This window comes from Herpailurus yagouaroundi, unplaced genomic scaffold (genome assembly GCF_014898765.1).
Source record: "Herpailurus yagouaroundi ecotype Mexico unplaced genomic scaffold, PumYag 220, whole genome shotgun sequence".
NCBI classification, from domain to species: domain Eukaryota; kingdom Metazoa; phylum Chordata; class Mammalia; order Carnivora; family Felidae; genus Herpailurus; species Herpailurus yagouaroundi.
This window is the reverse complement of record NW_024412451.1, coordinates 8,061,228-8,074,748: the sequence shown is the minus strand read 5'-3', so window position 1 is coordinate 8,074,748 and position 13,521 is coordinate 8,061,228. Positions and strand designations below refer to the sequence as shown.

General features: G+C 40.3%; 1 long non-coding RNA gene and 1 pseudogene across 1 annotated transcript in view; both read left to right on the top strand.

The window, feature by feature from the left end:
• LOC121019031 (uncharacterized) overlaps window positions 1-6,087 on the top strand; it is a 7,845-nt gene extending 1,758 nt beyond the window's left edge. Inside the window, exon 3 of the long non-coding RNA XR_005785403.1 lies at window positions 6,047-6,087. This is a non-coding gene — a long non-coding RNA (uncharacterized LOC121019031). The remainder of the gene's footprint in view (window positions 1-6,046) is intronic.
• Window positions 6,088-8,912: 2,825 nt separating this feature from the next.
• Window positions 8,913-12,221, top strand: LOC121018903 (vomeronasal type-1 receptor 4-like; annotated as a pseudogene).
• Window positions 12,222-13,521: the final 1,300 nt, after the last annotated feature.

Sequence of the window (13,521 nt, the reverse complement as noted above, 5' to 3'; positions counted from 1 at the left end):
AGCACTGGGTGTTGTATGGAAACCAATTTGACAATAAATTTCATATATAAATAAAAAAAAACAAAAAAAAAAAACAAAAAAACAGCAGTTCCTGAAACAATCTGGAGATTATGAAGTCATTGAGCATGTAACTTTCAATGTGACATAATACATTTTCTGCAAAATTAACTAGTCATGGGATTCTATGACAAATTCCCTAAACTAGGGACACCATTTGACATGGTCATTTAATATACTGAAGACAACAAAAACTTCTGCAGAATAATGGATAACCCGGAGTTAAGCTGAAGAGTAAATTCGTTTTCAGAGAATGGAGGCATCACAGGCCAAATATGAGTTTGGTATGTCACACTCTTCTAGAGGTGTTAATCATTTGAAGTCTGATGTTTAGAAGGGAGACTTAAGCATTTTCTTATAGAAGGGCCACACTGACCTGGTGTAGGACAAGGAAAACACAAAATAAGTTTTGCTGGTTTTTAAAAAAATATTCAACTGAGTGTTGACTCTTAAAAAAACACATGTTGTCTGGGATAAAAATGCATAGATTTGGGGGTCTGTGGAGGTTTGATCTTGATCTATTATGCAAAGATGCCATTAAGGCATGTTGGCAAGAAACAGTCTCCATGGTGCACTTTCTCGGGTAAGGAAATAACTTTATTTAGGGGACTTTCATTGAACTTGAGTAGTGGGGGAGTAGCCATTGGAAGAATAAGTCATGGATCCATTTTGTTTATTCAGGGTTTTTGAGTGAGGTTGTCAAAAGATGAAAATGGACATTTCCTTAACTTTAGGAAATATTTTAATGTAGCTGTCTCTGTACTTATAAAGTTGATGTAAATATTAATGATTCATAATTTGAAAAACAGAAGAATTAGTTTGACCTAATGGATATCTATTGACCTCTTTGCCACAAAAAATAGAGAAATGCATACTTTTTTAGCTCATGTGAAACACAGAAATATTTACCATACATTAGAACCACAAGCAGTATGTAGATGGATAGATACAACATATCTATGTTTCTATTTGTGTATATATATGTGTATGAGTTTGTATATGTGTATATATGCACATACATGCTCATATAAGTCATTTTTTCTGTCAGTAATATTGGAAAACTAAATTGAGGAATAAATATAATACTCATTATATGTTTTAACTGTAAATTGTATATTATCTGATCTCTCCATCCTAGTGGTTTAATTGGTAAAAGTTATATAGAATACATTTTTAATTTTTCTATTTTAATCCTTATGTCTTACCTATATCTCTGGAAAATGAAACCAATTGAATATAGTAAGAAAATGTTTGACTTTATTAGTTGTAATTAGCCTTTTATGGTTAGTATAAGAGTGCATATATCCAGAATTGGATTTATCAACTTTTTATACACTCATTACACCTGTTCTATTTTCTTATCCTTTCTCCATTAACTTATTCTGTATCATGTTTTAAACATTATTTTAGAGAGAGAGAGTGAGTACGTGAGTGAGGGAGAGGGGTGGAGGGAGAGGGAGACGGAGAATCTTAAGCAGGCTCCAAGCTCAGTGTGGAGCTGGAGTTGGGGCTCCATCCCACAACTGAGATCATGACCTAAGCCAAAACCTAGAGCCAGATGCTCAACCAACTGAGCCACCCAGGTGCCCCTGTATCCATTTTTTAAAATAACTCTATATTTTGCCCCCCCTTTTTTGGAGTATGTGTAATTACTGGGAAAATTATATAAAATATGTTTTTCTTTTTTCTATTTTAATCCTTATATTTAACTTTATCTCTTGAAAAACACTCAGCTGTATATAGTAAAATGTGTTTGACTTGAATGAGATTAGTCTCTTATGTTCAGTATCATATTAAATATATTTCAGATTGCATTTATCAATTTATACTATGTTCTTCATTATGCCTATAGTCCATTCTTAGTTTGCCAGTTCTAACTTCTTCTGCATTAATTTTAAATAATTCTACATTGTACCTCTCTTATCTTGGAAGTCATACATTCAGTATTTCTTAGTTTTTAACCTAGAAATTATAGTGTACTTTAAAAAACTAGTCAGAATCAGGCTCTATGCTGAAAGCTTTAGAACTTCTGTCATTTTCTCTCTCTCTGCCCCTCCCCAACTTGTGCTCGCTCTCTCTCTCGCTCTCGCTCTCTCTCTCTCTCTCTCTCAAAAATAAATAAACATTAAAAAAAACTAGTCAGAATGTAGTTATTTAATACATCTGTCTCTACCTGGACAATATGATGGCAATCCAACACTAGTAGATTAACTTTCACTCAATTTGTTTTTGTTTATATACTCTATATTATATCTTTGGGACTTATTTATTTTATAGATGAAAGTCTGTACCTTTCAACCACCTTCTCCCATTTCACCCTTGTCTCTGGCAATCACCAATCTATTCTCTGGATTTATGAGTTCAGGTTTTGTTTGTTAGTTAGTATGTTTGTTTTAGATTCCAGATATAAATGAGATTATATGGTGTTTGTCTTTGTCTGACTTGTTTCACTTAGCACAATTCCCTCAAGGTCCATCCATTTTGTCACAAATGGCAAGGTTTCTTTCTTTTTTATGGCCAAATAATATTCACAAATATACTACATCTTCTTTATCCATTCATCCATTGATGGATGCTTAGGTTGTTTACATGTCTTTGCTAGTGTAAATCATGCTGCAGTGAACACAGGAGTGCATATATCTTCTTGAGTTAGTATTTTTGTTTCCTTTGGATAAATACCCAGAGGTGGAACTGTAGGATATGGTAGCTTCAGTTTTAATTTTTTGAGGAACCGCCATACCATTTTCCATAGTGGCTGCACCAGTTTACATTCCCACCAACAGTGCACAAGGGTTTCCTTTTCTGTGCATCCTCATCAACACTTGTTATTTCTTATCTTTTTACTAATAGCCATTCTAATGGGTGGGAGGTGATATCTCATTGTGGTTTTAATTTGCATTTTCCTGATGATTTATAATCCTGAGCACCTTTCGTGTACCTGTTGCCCATCTGTATATCTTCTTTGGAAAAATATCTATTCAGATCCTCTGTCCCTTTTTAAATCAGATTGCTTGTTTGTTTCTTTTTGTTGTTCTTGTTGGTGTTTGTTGTAGTAGTTGTTGTTTTTTGCTGTTGAGTTATATGTGTTCCTTATATTTTTTTGATACTAATCTCTTATCAGATATACAGTTTGCAAATATTTTCTTCCATTCAGTAGGTCACCTTTTCATTTTGTTGATGGTATCCTCTGCTGTGCAGGAGCTTTTTACTTTGAAGTAAAAGTATTTATTTTTGCTTTTGTTCCTTTTGATGTTAAATCCAGAAACAACATGGATGAACCTGTAGAACATTATGCTCAGTAAAATAAGGCAAATACATAAAGAGAAGCACTGCATGATATCCCTTATTTGTGGAACCCTAAAGAGTTAAACTCAATATATTTAAATATATATTTATATTTAAACTTTGCTAAGAGAGTAGATCTTTAGTGTTCTCCCTACACACACACACACACACACACACACACACACACACACACACACACACAAGGTAACTGTGTGTGGTGATTGATTTGTTAATTAATTTTATTTCATTAATCACTTCACAGTGTATACATCTACCAAAACATTATGTTGTCCACTTAAAATATAAACATTTTGGTTTGTGAGACCTCAATAAAACTGGAGAGAAATAATTTATTTAAGATCTGTCTCACTATGTCTGACTTTGTGAATAAGATATGTATTATACTTTGGAAACATTAAAGAGGTTTTCATTATGCCCTATTTCAGCACAAAACCTCAAGACGTAGGCCAAGTTGGGTGGAGGATATCCAGGCACCTCTTTCTTTCACTGAACACACAGTACCAGTTAACAGCCCCTCCTGCCACCTAGCTCACATCCTATATACTTGTTATTCTGAAAGAAGAACAAGATGGCTGGGCCATTGTGTACCCCAAGTCCCACATGCAGACATCTACTCTATGTTCAATTTAAAGTATTTTGGTGGTTTGGGGGTAGGGGGCACCTGGCTGGCTCTATCAGTAGAGCATGCAACTCTTGATCTCAGGGTTGTGAGTTTGAGCCCCACACTGGGTGTAAAGATTGCCTAAAAATAAAAATAAAATCTTAAAAAGTATTTTAGGGGTATTTTATATAGGCACTTTTTTTGGCCTAATGAGCTGAAATTAGAATCTATTTATGATTAAGTTGTGACTCAGTCCTCTACGAGGGAAATAATGAATGGCACTGAATTGTTGACTTCCAAATTGCCCTTGTGACTTTCATTACAACAGCCTGCATTTTGCACCTAGCTCTTCCTCAGTGACCTCCACCCTCATGAACTGCAGCCCTCCCCTAAAACTACCATAGACACCCCCACCATTCCAACACTCCTAGATTGTTTACAACTAACCCCTATCTCCATCTTGTGAACTTTATAACCTCAAAATCTTCAAAAGTTCTATCCCCACGTTTCAACAACCATACACAAATGCTCTTTACTTTCCATCCCCCTTGAATGCACCAGCCTCCATTCCCTCCTTCTTCCTGTCCCTAAATTTACCCTCCTGTTCCAATGATCTCAGACCATTTCCCATGTCCCCTGTGGCCCTAGGCCTCCTCAGCCCTTAACCATTGGATTGCCTCATTTTCCCCATGACTTCCATGCATTGTGCCTACCCTACAATCCCTACCCGCTTCTCCTGGGCCCTTTAGCTCAAGGTTCCCACCATCCTTCCCAGCTTCCAGCAGCACTCTGCTCCCATTTTGCCTCTCTGTACCCACTCCCAACCCTCAAGTTCCATCTCTCCCTCCACCCTGCATCTCTACTTTCATCAACTACTCCTATGAACTGAAGGCCCCAATGGATATACCCCTTCATTTGTCATATTATTTGACTTCTCACAGACAATAACTATAACGTACCTTTTACCTACTCCTGCACTTTAACCACCTTCCGCCATTATTATTCCATCTTTAGCAGCCCCTTCATCCCCATGACCTTCTCCATCATCCATCCACCAAGTCCACAAGTTCTCTAGTACCCTTAACTTCCTTTCACTCTACCCCTTGTACCAATAAATCCCTCTGTTTAGCTTCTCAGTTACTTGAACCCACTTGTTCCTTTTACCCCTCTTTCCTCTCTCTCCCTATGGTTGGTTTGTACCCTTCTCTGCAGCTTCCCAGATGTTCTCAGAAACTGGCCCCTATACATGGAGGTCAGGGAGAGAGGAAGAAAGAGGCAGGCCACTCCACATTGGTAGGTGGCAGTTTAATAAGTAAAGGGAACTTACATAGGAGGCTTGTCTTGGGCAGTGGCACAGTGAGCAGATCCCTATACCTGCCTGTCCAGTCTTAAAGTTGATAGAGAGAGAAGACTTAACTGGGCTCATGCACACCATGTAGGTGTTCTCCACACCATGTTACCATCTCAAGGCTGTGTCCTTGGAGCAGCCTCTGGGAGTGGGAAAGGCAAGTGGAACCCACATTCCAAGGACGGGGGAGCAGGTGAGGAGCCTCTGAGTGCCTGGGGGCCAGCTCATGGGGCAATTAGTGATCACATTTCACGTTTTTGATGATATTTCCCGGCACCCCTGAGCTCTCCCTTTCTTCACTCCCCATGCTGTCTGCACCCTACCTGTATGCCTTTTCCCTGAGTCTTCATTTTACCTTGTATGCACTCTTGGGGCGCGTGGGTGGCTCAGTCAGTTAAGCATCTGACTTCAGCTCCAGTCATGATCTCATGGTTCATGAGTTCGAACCACAGCTTGGAGCCTGGAGCCTGCTTCGGATTCTGTGTGTGTCTCTCTCTCTGCCCCTCCCCTGCTCATGCTCTGTCTCTTTCTCTCTCTCAAAAATGAATAAACATTAAAAAATATTAAAATACCTGTGTGTGCTCTCTCTTTCACACACACACACACACACACACACACACACACACACACAGAGCCACTCCTCCAACATTTCACCTTTCCTGCTATGCACCTTGACATGAAGTAGTAATGCTCACAGCAATTTCTAATGTTGCACATTCTGAATATCTTTGTAGGTTGTTCAGAGATAGAAAGAGTAAAACACGGCCTCCCTTCCTGTACCTCCAGAAGGTCGGAACATATCATGATTCTTTCACATGTGAATACCTTTCCGAGATACGAATATCTGTGTTGATGGTGTGACTGTTACTTTATGAATATGAGTGAGCCGTGTGAGCTTGTGTGTGTCATAGTGTGTATGACACACTGTGCATATGTGTATATACAGTGTGTGTGTTTATATATAGTGAGTTTGGGACGAGTGAGAGTTTGTTACAGAAAGTGTGAGTGTATATGTGTTCAAGTAAGTGAGCGCGTGCGACTGCATTTGTCTGTGTGTGAACACATGTGTGCGTTTCCATCTGTGTGGAAGGCTGGAAAGCACATGTAGACGAGAAACTGAGCACCATCAGGATTCTAATCCCACACTTGGAAAGTAGGGGCTTTAGATAGAGGAGCTAGATCATATTGTGGATTTGTTTGAAGGAAAAACAAAAGGATTAATTTGGACTCATATTTTTAAAATCAATTATGAAAGCAATCAGGCTCATTACTAAACATTCAGCAAAAAACATTAAAAAAAAAAAAAATAGGGGCGCCCGGGTGGCTCAGTCAGTTCAGCTCAGGTCATGATCTCGCGGTTTGTGGGTCTGAGCCCCGCCTTGGGCTCTGTGCTGACAGCTCAAAGCCTGGAGCCTGCTTCAGATTCTGGTCTCCCTATCTCTCTCCCCTGCCCCATTCATGCTCTGTCTCTCAATAAATAAATAAATGAATAAATAAATTAATTAATTAATTAAACGTTAAAAAATAAGTAAATAAAATAAATAAATAAGGCTTGAGGGGCGCCTGGGTGGCTCAGTTTTGCATCTGACTTCAGCCCAGGTCATGATCTCACGGTTCATGAATTTGAGCGCTGCGTCTGGCTCTGTGCTGACAGCTGAGAGCCTGGAGCCTGCGTCAGATTCTGTGTCTTATTCTCACTGTCCTACTCCCACTCATGCTCTGTCTTTCTGTCTCTCAAAAATAAATAAATATTTTTTTTAATTTTTTTTTCAACGTTTATTTATTTTTGGGACAGAGAGAGACAGAGCATGAACGGGGGAGGGGCAGAGAGAGAGGGAGACACAGAATCGGAAACAGGCTCCAGGCTCTGAGCCATCAGCCCAGAGCCTGACGCGGGGCTCGAACTCACGGACCGCGAGATCGTGACCTGGCTGAAGTCGGACGCTCAACCGACTGCGCCACCCAGGCGCCCCTAAAAAAATAAATAAATATTAAAAAAATTAAAAAGATAATAAAGCTTGAGGACCAATGTAACCATTCAATGCTCTTGGATTAAGGAAATAATATTTGCTTATATGCTAATTAAAGGATTGTAAAACTATCTCTTTAAATTATCTGATCCCAGGGGCGCCTGGGTGGTTCAGTTGGTTAAGCATCCAGCTTCATCTCAGGTCATGATCTCACGGTTCATGAGTTCGAGCCCTGCCTCGGGCTCTGTGCTGACACCTTGGAGCCTGGAGCCTGCTTCGGATTCTGTGTGTGTGTCTCTCTCTGCCCCTCCCCCAGTAGTGCTCTATCTCTCTCTGTCTTTCAAAAATAAATAAATGTTAAACAAATTTTAATTATCTAATCCTGTCTGAAAAAAAGCACGCTTTCGTTGGTGAAAGGCTCATGAACTTGTGTGTTTCTATGGTTGTTGTTTTTTTTTTTTTTAATTTTTTTTTCAACGCTTATTTATTTTTGGGACAGAGAGAGACAGAGCATGAACGGGGGAGGAGCAGAGAGAGAGGGAGACACAGAATCGGAAACAGGCTCCGAGCCATCAGCGCAGAGGCTGACGCGGGGCTCGAACTCACGGACCGCGAGATCGTGACCTGGCTGAAGTCGGACGCTTAACCGACTGCGCCACCCAGGCGCCCCTATTATTATTATTATTATTATTATTATTATTATTATTAAAATAAGTAGGCTTCACACCCATCATGGAGCTCAATGCAGGGCTTGAACTCAGGAACCTGAGATCAAGGGTGGGACGCTTAACCAACTGAGCCTCCCAGGTGCTCCTCTACAGTTATTACTCTGTTTAGATTTCCTATATTACATGGGTGGGAGAAATGGTGAATATTGGTACACTATATCTTGCAATATATCTGGCCCGAAGACTAGAAATAATTTATTTGGGGAAGAAAAACTTTTCAAGGGAACGGAGAATTCAGTGAGACACTGTGGGAGGCCGGACCCCGGTGCCAGGCTAAGACCGGGTTGAGCAACGGCTCCCTGTTGCCTCAGCCAACCCGGTGGTTCCCCCGCCCACTCCCCCATTTTCAAGGGCATACGAAAGCCTTGCCAAGGCTGAGAAATCTAATTCCTGAAGCCTGTGGTCTGTGGGTGTTGGCAGTAACGTTACCCCTTTCTACGCCGGGTCAAATAGGAACAAACATGGGAACTGTGCTTCGCTAGCAATCCATCAACAGGGTCTTGCGGTGACCCGTTTGGAAAGTTCACAGTGTACACGGAACTAAATGTTTTGGTTGGCAGCGATCATGCGAAACCTGTTTATTCTTAGAATGGCCTGACCCATAAGAGTCTTGATATAAAAGACTGTGTACCGCAACAATAAAGTCGTCACTTGGGCCATCAGCCCAGGGGACCCTCCTGTTCCCAAACTGGCTTCTCTTTTCTTTCTTACATTCCCCTACCCTTAGGACCCTGATCTCGGTGTTTGTCGCGCCGGTCGCGACAAGACACACGTGTTTCATGGCTAGTCCCACACGTGTCAGACTTCAGTATTTCCTCCTTCCTCCCTATGAGACCCTGTCTGCCTCCAGGGATCAAGGAGAAGAAAGAGCCCTCCAAATACTTGCAAAGGTCTCTTTGGAGATGGTAACTAGAAACCTGCTGTTGTTTTCAGCAATTAATAATTGGGGGAAAAAGTTTGTCACCCCCAAACGTGTACTCTCACTGTGGATACAGGTGAAGACAAAATTGCAGTTCCATAGGGAAGCGACATCACAGAACCGCAAGTCCGTGTCTAGTGGTCTGGCAGCTTAACCTCTCTCTCACATGATACTAGCTGTGGTGACCATCGTGTTAACCCCCCTGTCCTGGCAGCCAGAGAGACTCCAGTGAATATTTCTATTTCAGTCTAAGGGGGCAGAGTCTGCAAGCAAAGAGGGGTATCAGGAGTCTAGGTAAGTGATCATATTGGGGAAACAAAATGGCGCTTCTGGGTTTCAGCCTGGTCCAGTGCCAAAGCCACACAGGAAGGAGGAATAATTCTGATGCTTGAGTTGAATTGGTAAAGAGAGACAGGGTCCTAGACTTTCACCAATCCCTGATGGTTCCTGATGTGATTTAGTATAACCCTGACAGTGACAGTTGGTGTTTAATCCAAGTGATAATGAAATGTGACTTTTAATGTGAATCATGGCTGTAGTTCTAAAATAGATCTGCAGTCAGGCTACCTTACTAGTGTGGGTCAGGATTACTACAGGTGCCTATAACACCCCCATGGTTAATAAACACTAGAAAAAAATCTACAGAATTATCAAATCCTTTGCAGAAGCAGGGCATATGAATGACAATGGCTGGAGGAGAAATGTTTCTCTAACTCAGGGTGTGTGACGTGATTAGTAGAGACATTAATTTTTTCCTATTGAAAATATCCATGATCTGTTGATGTTAGTAAGACCATTTTTCCATCTTTGAATTAGGGGAGGAGCACTTAAAGAAATGACAATATTACAAAATGGATTTCAGATGACCATTAGACACAAAACTATCTTGTGAGCAATTCTCCATTTTAAAATTTTATCATATCGGGGCACCTGGGTGGCTCAGTCGGTTAAGTGTCTGACGTCAGCTCGGGTCATAATCTCACGGTCTGTGAGTTCGAGCCCCGTGTTGAGTTCTGTGCTGACAGCTCAGAGCCTGAAGTCTGCTTCGGATTCTGTGTCTCCCTCTCTCTCTCTGCCCCTCCCCTGCTCATGCTCTGTCTCTCTCTGTCTCAAAAATAAAATAAAAACATTAAAAAATTTTTTCTAAATATTATCATATCAATCACAAGCTCTGAAATTTCAATTTATAAAATGTACAAGTTTTCACATCTTAGAGATTTCATTTTATATATGTGTCACAGGTAAACATGTTTAACAAAGCTTGCCTTATTTCCAATGTGTTTTCTTTTTTTAAATTAATTTATTTGAGAGAGAGAGAGTGTATAAGTAGAGGAGGGGCAGAGGAAGGGAGGCAGAGAGAGAATCTCAAGCAGGATCCACATTGTCAGCACAGAGCCTGATGTGGGGCTCAGTCTCACAACCCTGGGATCATGACCTGAGCCAAAATCAAGAGTCGGATGCTTAACCAACTGAGCCACCCATATGCCCCGTCAATGTGTTTTCTTAAGCTATGTTACTAAACACATTGGTTTGGAACTTGAAATTAGTGATACTGAGTTTCTACTCTATAGTACTTTATCACACATTGGTGTTTCAAGTTCCATAGCTCAGAGCATAATAGAGCATTAAGTGATTTTTGTGATAGGTGTCATTTCATTGCTGATATAAAAGCAAATTAGTGTTTCTGTGGCCAATCCACACAGCCAGTAGTGCATTCTTTCAATATAACTTGTCATGGAGCAGGTCTGTATACAATTGTACTACAATCAGTGCACCTAGATTTTATGAAGATATTTATAACCTTATTCATAATAGGTCTTAGCCTATATAATAAAAATTTACACATAAATGGAAACTTGTTACAAAAATATAAAAATGCCAAGTATAAAATTATATTTACAAAAACATCTAAATATACACCTGTATTTTGAAGAATACATCTAACTAGCTTTGTTAGAACAGCATTGTGCTTAAAGGCACTGCCATTATACCAGCCCAGTCAGGTTCAAATGTCCCCATTCCCATAAAGACTTTGAATTTGACAAATCACTAACCTTTCTCCATCTCAGCGCTCCTTGTTTTGTCCATGAAAATGCTCATATTGACACTCTCATGAAGTTGTGAAGAATCCAGGATGTACATACACACCTTTTCTAGTATTAATCATACTCTGTAGAAAGTACCTAACATTAACAGTCAATACATGAAAACCTGTTAAAATGTGTTAATTGTAAACAATTATTTCTAAGTGGGAGCTAAAGTAAGAAGAAAATATTGAATTCAAGCTGACATGACACATGTAATCATGCCTCACGTCCCCACACAGGAATCTCTGGCTCAGAAGATGACTATTGCTCCCTGGGAACTGGGAGAAAGGCCAACAGGGATTTGGCAATGAGATTGATCTTTCTATTACAGACGATAGTTGGGGTTCTGGGGAATTTCTCTCTTCTTTGCCACTATCTTTTCCTTCACTTGAGAGAATGCAGGGCAATGTCCACAGATCTGATTCTCAAGCACCTGATGGTGGCCAATCTCTTAGTTATTTTTTTCCAAAGGAATCCCCCAAACATGGTAGGTTTGGACGTGGAACATTCCCTTAGCGATTTTGAATGCAAACTTGTTTTCTATGTTCACAAAGTGGGCAGGAATGTGGCCATTGGAACCATCTGCCTCTTGACTGTTTTCCAGGTGATCATGATCAGTCCTGTGGACTCCGGGTGGGCAGGGCTTAAAGTGAAAGCTCTGAAGCACCTGGGCACCTCCAACATCCTCTGCTGGGTCCTGAACATGATGCTAAATATTATGGTTCTTTTCTTTATGACCAGAAAAAGGAGCAACACAACCATAACAAGGAAAAGAGATGATGGCTACTGTTATTGCATAAGTAGTAGCTATATAGTACAGTCACTGTATGTAGCATCAGGATTATCCCATGATGGTTTCTGTTTGGGGCTCACAATCTGGGCCAGTGGCTCCATGGCCTTCATCCTGCGCAAGCAGGCACAAGCAGCAGGTCCAATACATTCTTAGGAACAATCTCTCCACCAGATCCTCCCCTGAGACGAGAGCCACCCAAAGCATCCTTGTCGTGGTGAGCACCTCTGTGTCCTTGTGGGCACTGTCATTCTTGCACATTTGTGTGGTAGTGTTTAACAACCCCAGCCTGTGGCTGAGGAACACTTCTACACTAATCGCATGTTTCCCTACGGTCAGCCCCTGCATGCTCATGAGTTATGACCCCAGAGTGTCTACACTCTGCTTTCCTTATAAAGGAACACAAATCACTTAAACTTGTCACAAATATGTAAACTGTATGTTTATTCAAATGGTTATTTGTTTATTCACAATCCCCTTCAGTGTAGAAACACAGCTATGAAATAGTCACAAGAGTAGCAAACAAGAATGACCAACCTTCTGCTCCTAAGTAAATAATGTGAATGGCAACTGTAAATGGAATATAATCATGTTAATATTTATGTAATTGAAATTTATTTATTTACTTATTTATTTTTGAAATTTTAATCTTTATTTATTTTTGAGAGAGAGAGAGAGACAGGCAGAGCTCCAGTGGGGGCGGAACAGAGAGAGAGAGAGGGAGACACAGAATCCAAAGCAGGCTCCACGCTCTGAGCTGTCAGCACAGAGCCCAATGTGGGGCTTGAACTCATGAACTGTGAGTTCATGACCTAAGCCAAAGTCGGACACTTAAACGACGGAGCAACCCAGGTCGTCCTATGTAATTGAAATTTATTAATGTTTGCTGTGGAGGAGTTCAGCTTCTATAAAGTGATTATTCCAGAAACAATTTGGAGATTATAAAGAAGTCATTAAGAATACAACTTTCAGGGCATCTGGATGACTCAGTTGGTTAAGCATCCAACTCTTGGTTTCAGCTCAGATCATGATCTCATGGTTTGTGAGATCGAGCCCTGTGTTGTGCTGTGTGCTGATATTGGGGAGCCTACTTGGGATTCTTTCTCTCTGCCTGTCCCTCACTCATGTGCTCTCTCAAAATAAGTAAGACTTTTAAAAAAACAAAAAGGATACAGCTTTCAACCTGACACAAATTTTCCAGACATTGAGTGCTAATAAGATTGTGGGAAAAGTTCCCTAAAACAGGAGCACCAATATAGATTGTCATTCAAGAAACTGAAAACTGAAGAGCAGTAAGTGAAATTGGTGGGTAAATTCAATTTCAGATAGTACAGCCATTGAGGGATAAGTAATGAATTTTACATTACATCTTCACAGAGACCCTAGTCATTTGAAATAAGACATTATGAAAGGAGAGGAGTATATTTAAAACATTTTCATGGGGAAGTAGCCATTTAAACTGAAGTCAGACAAATGAGATATAATTTTGCAGATTTTTTAAAAATATTGTGCAAAGTGTTGCTTATTAAAAATGTGTTCCACTTGGGATAAAATTTTATGGATTTGGGAATCTGCATAAGGTAGTTTCTTTCTATGATGTGAAGATGCCAGTTGGGCATGTTGGCAGAAATACGTTCCCAAGGTGCAATCCCATGACCCAGAGGTAAAGAATAAGGTTAGGGCAGTGTCTTCCATTACTCAAGAAGTGATGGGGG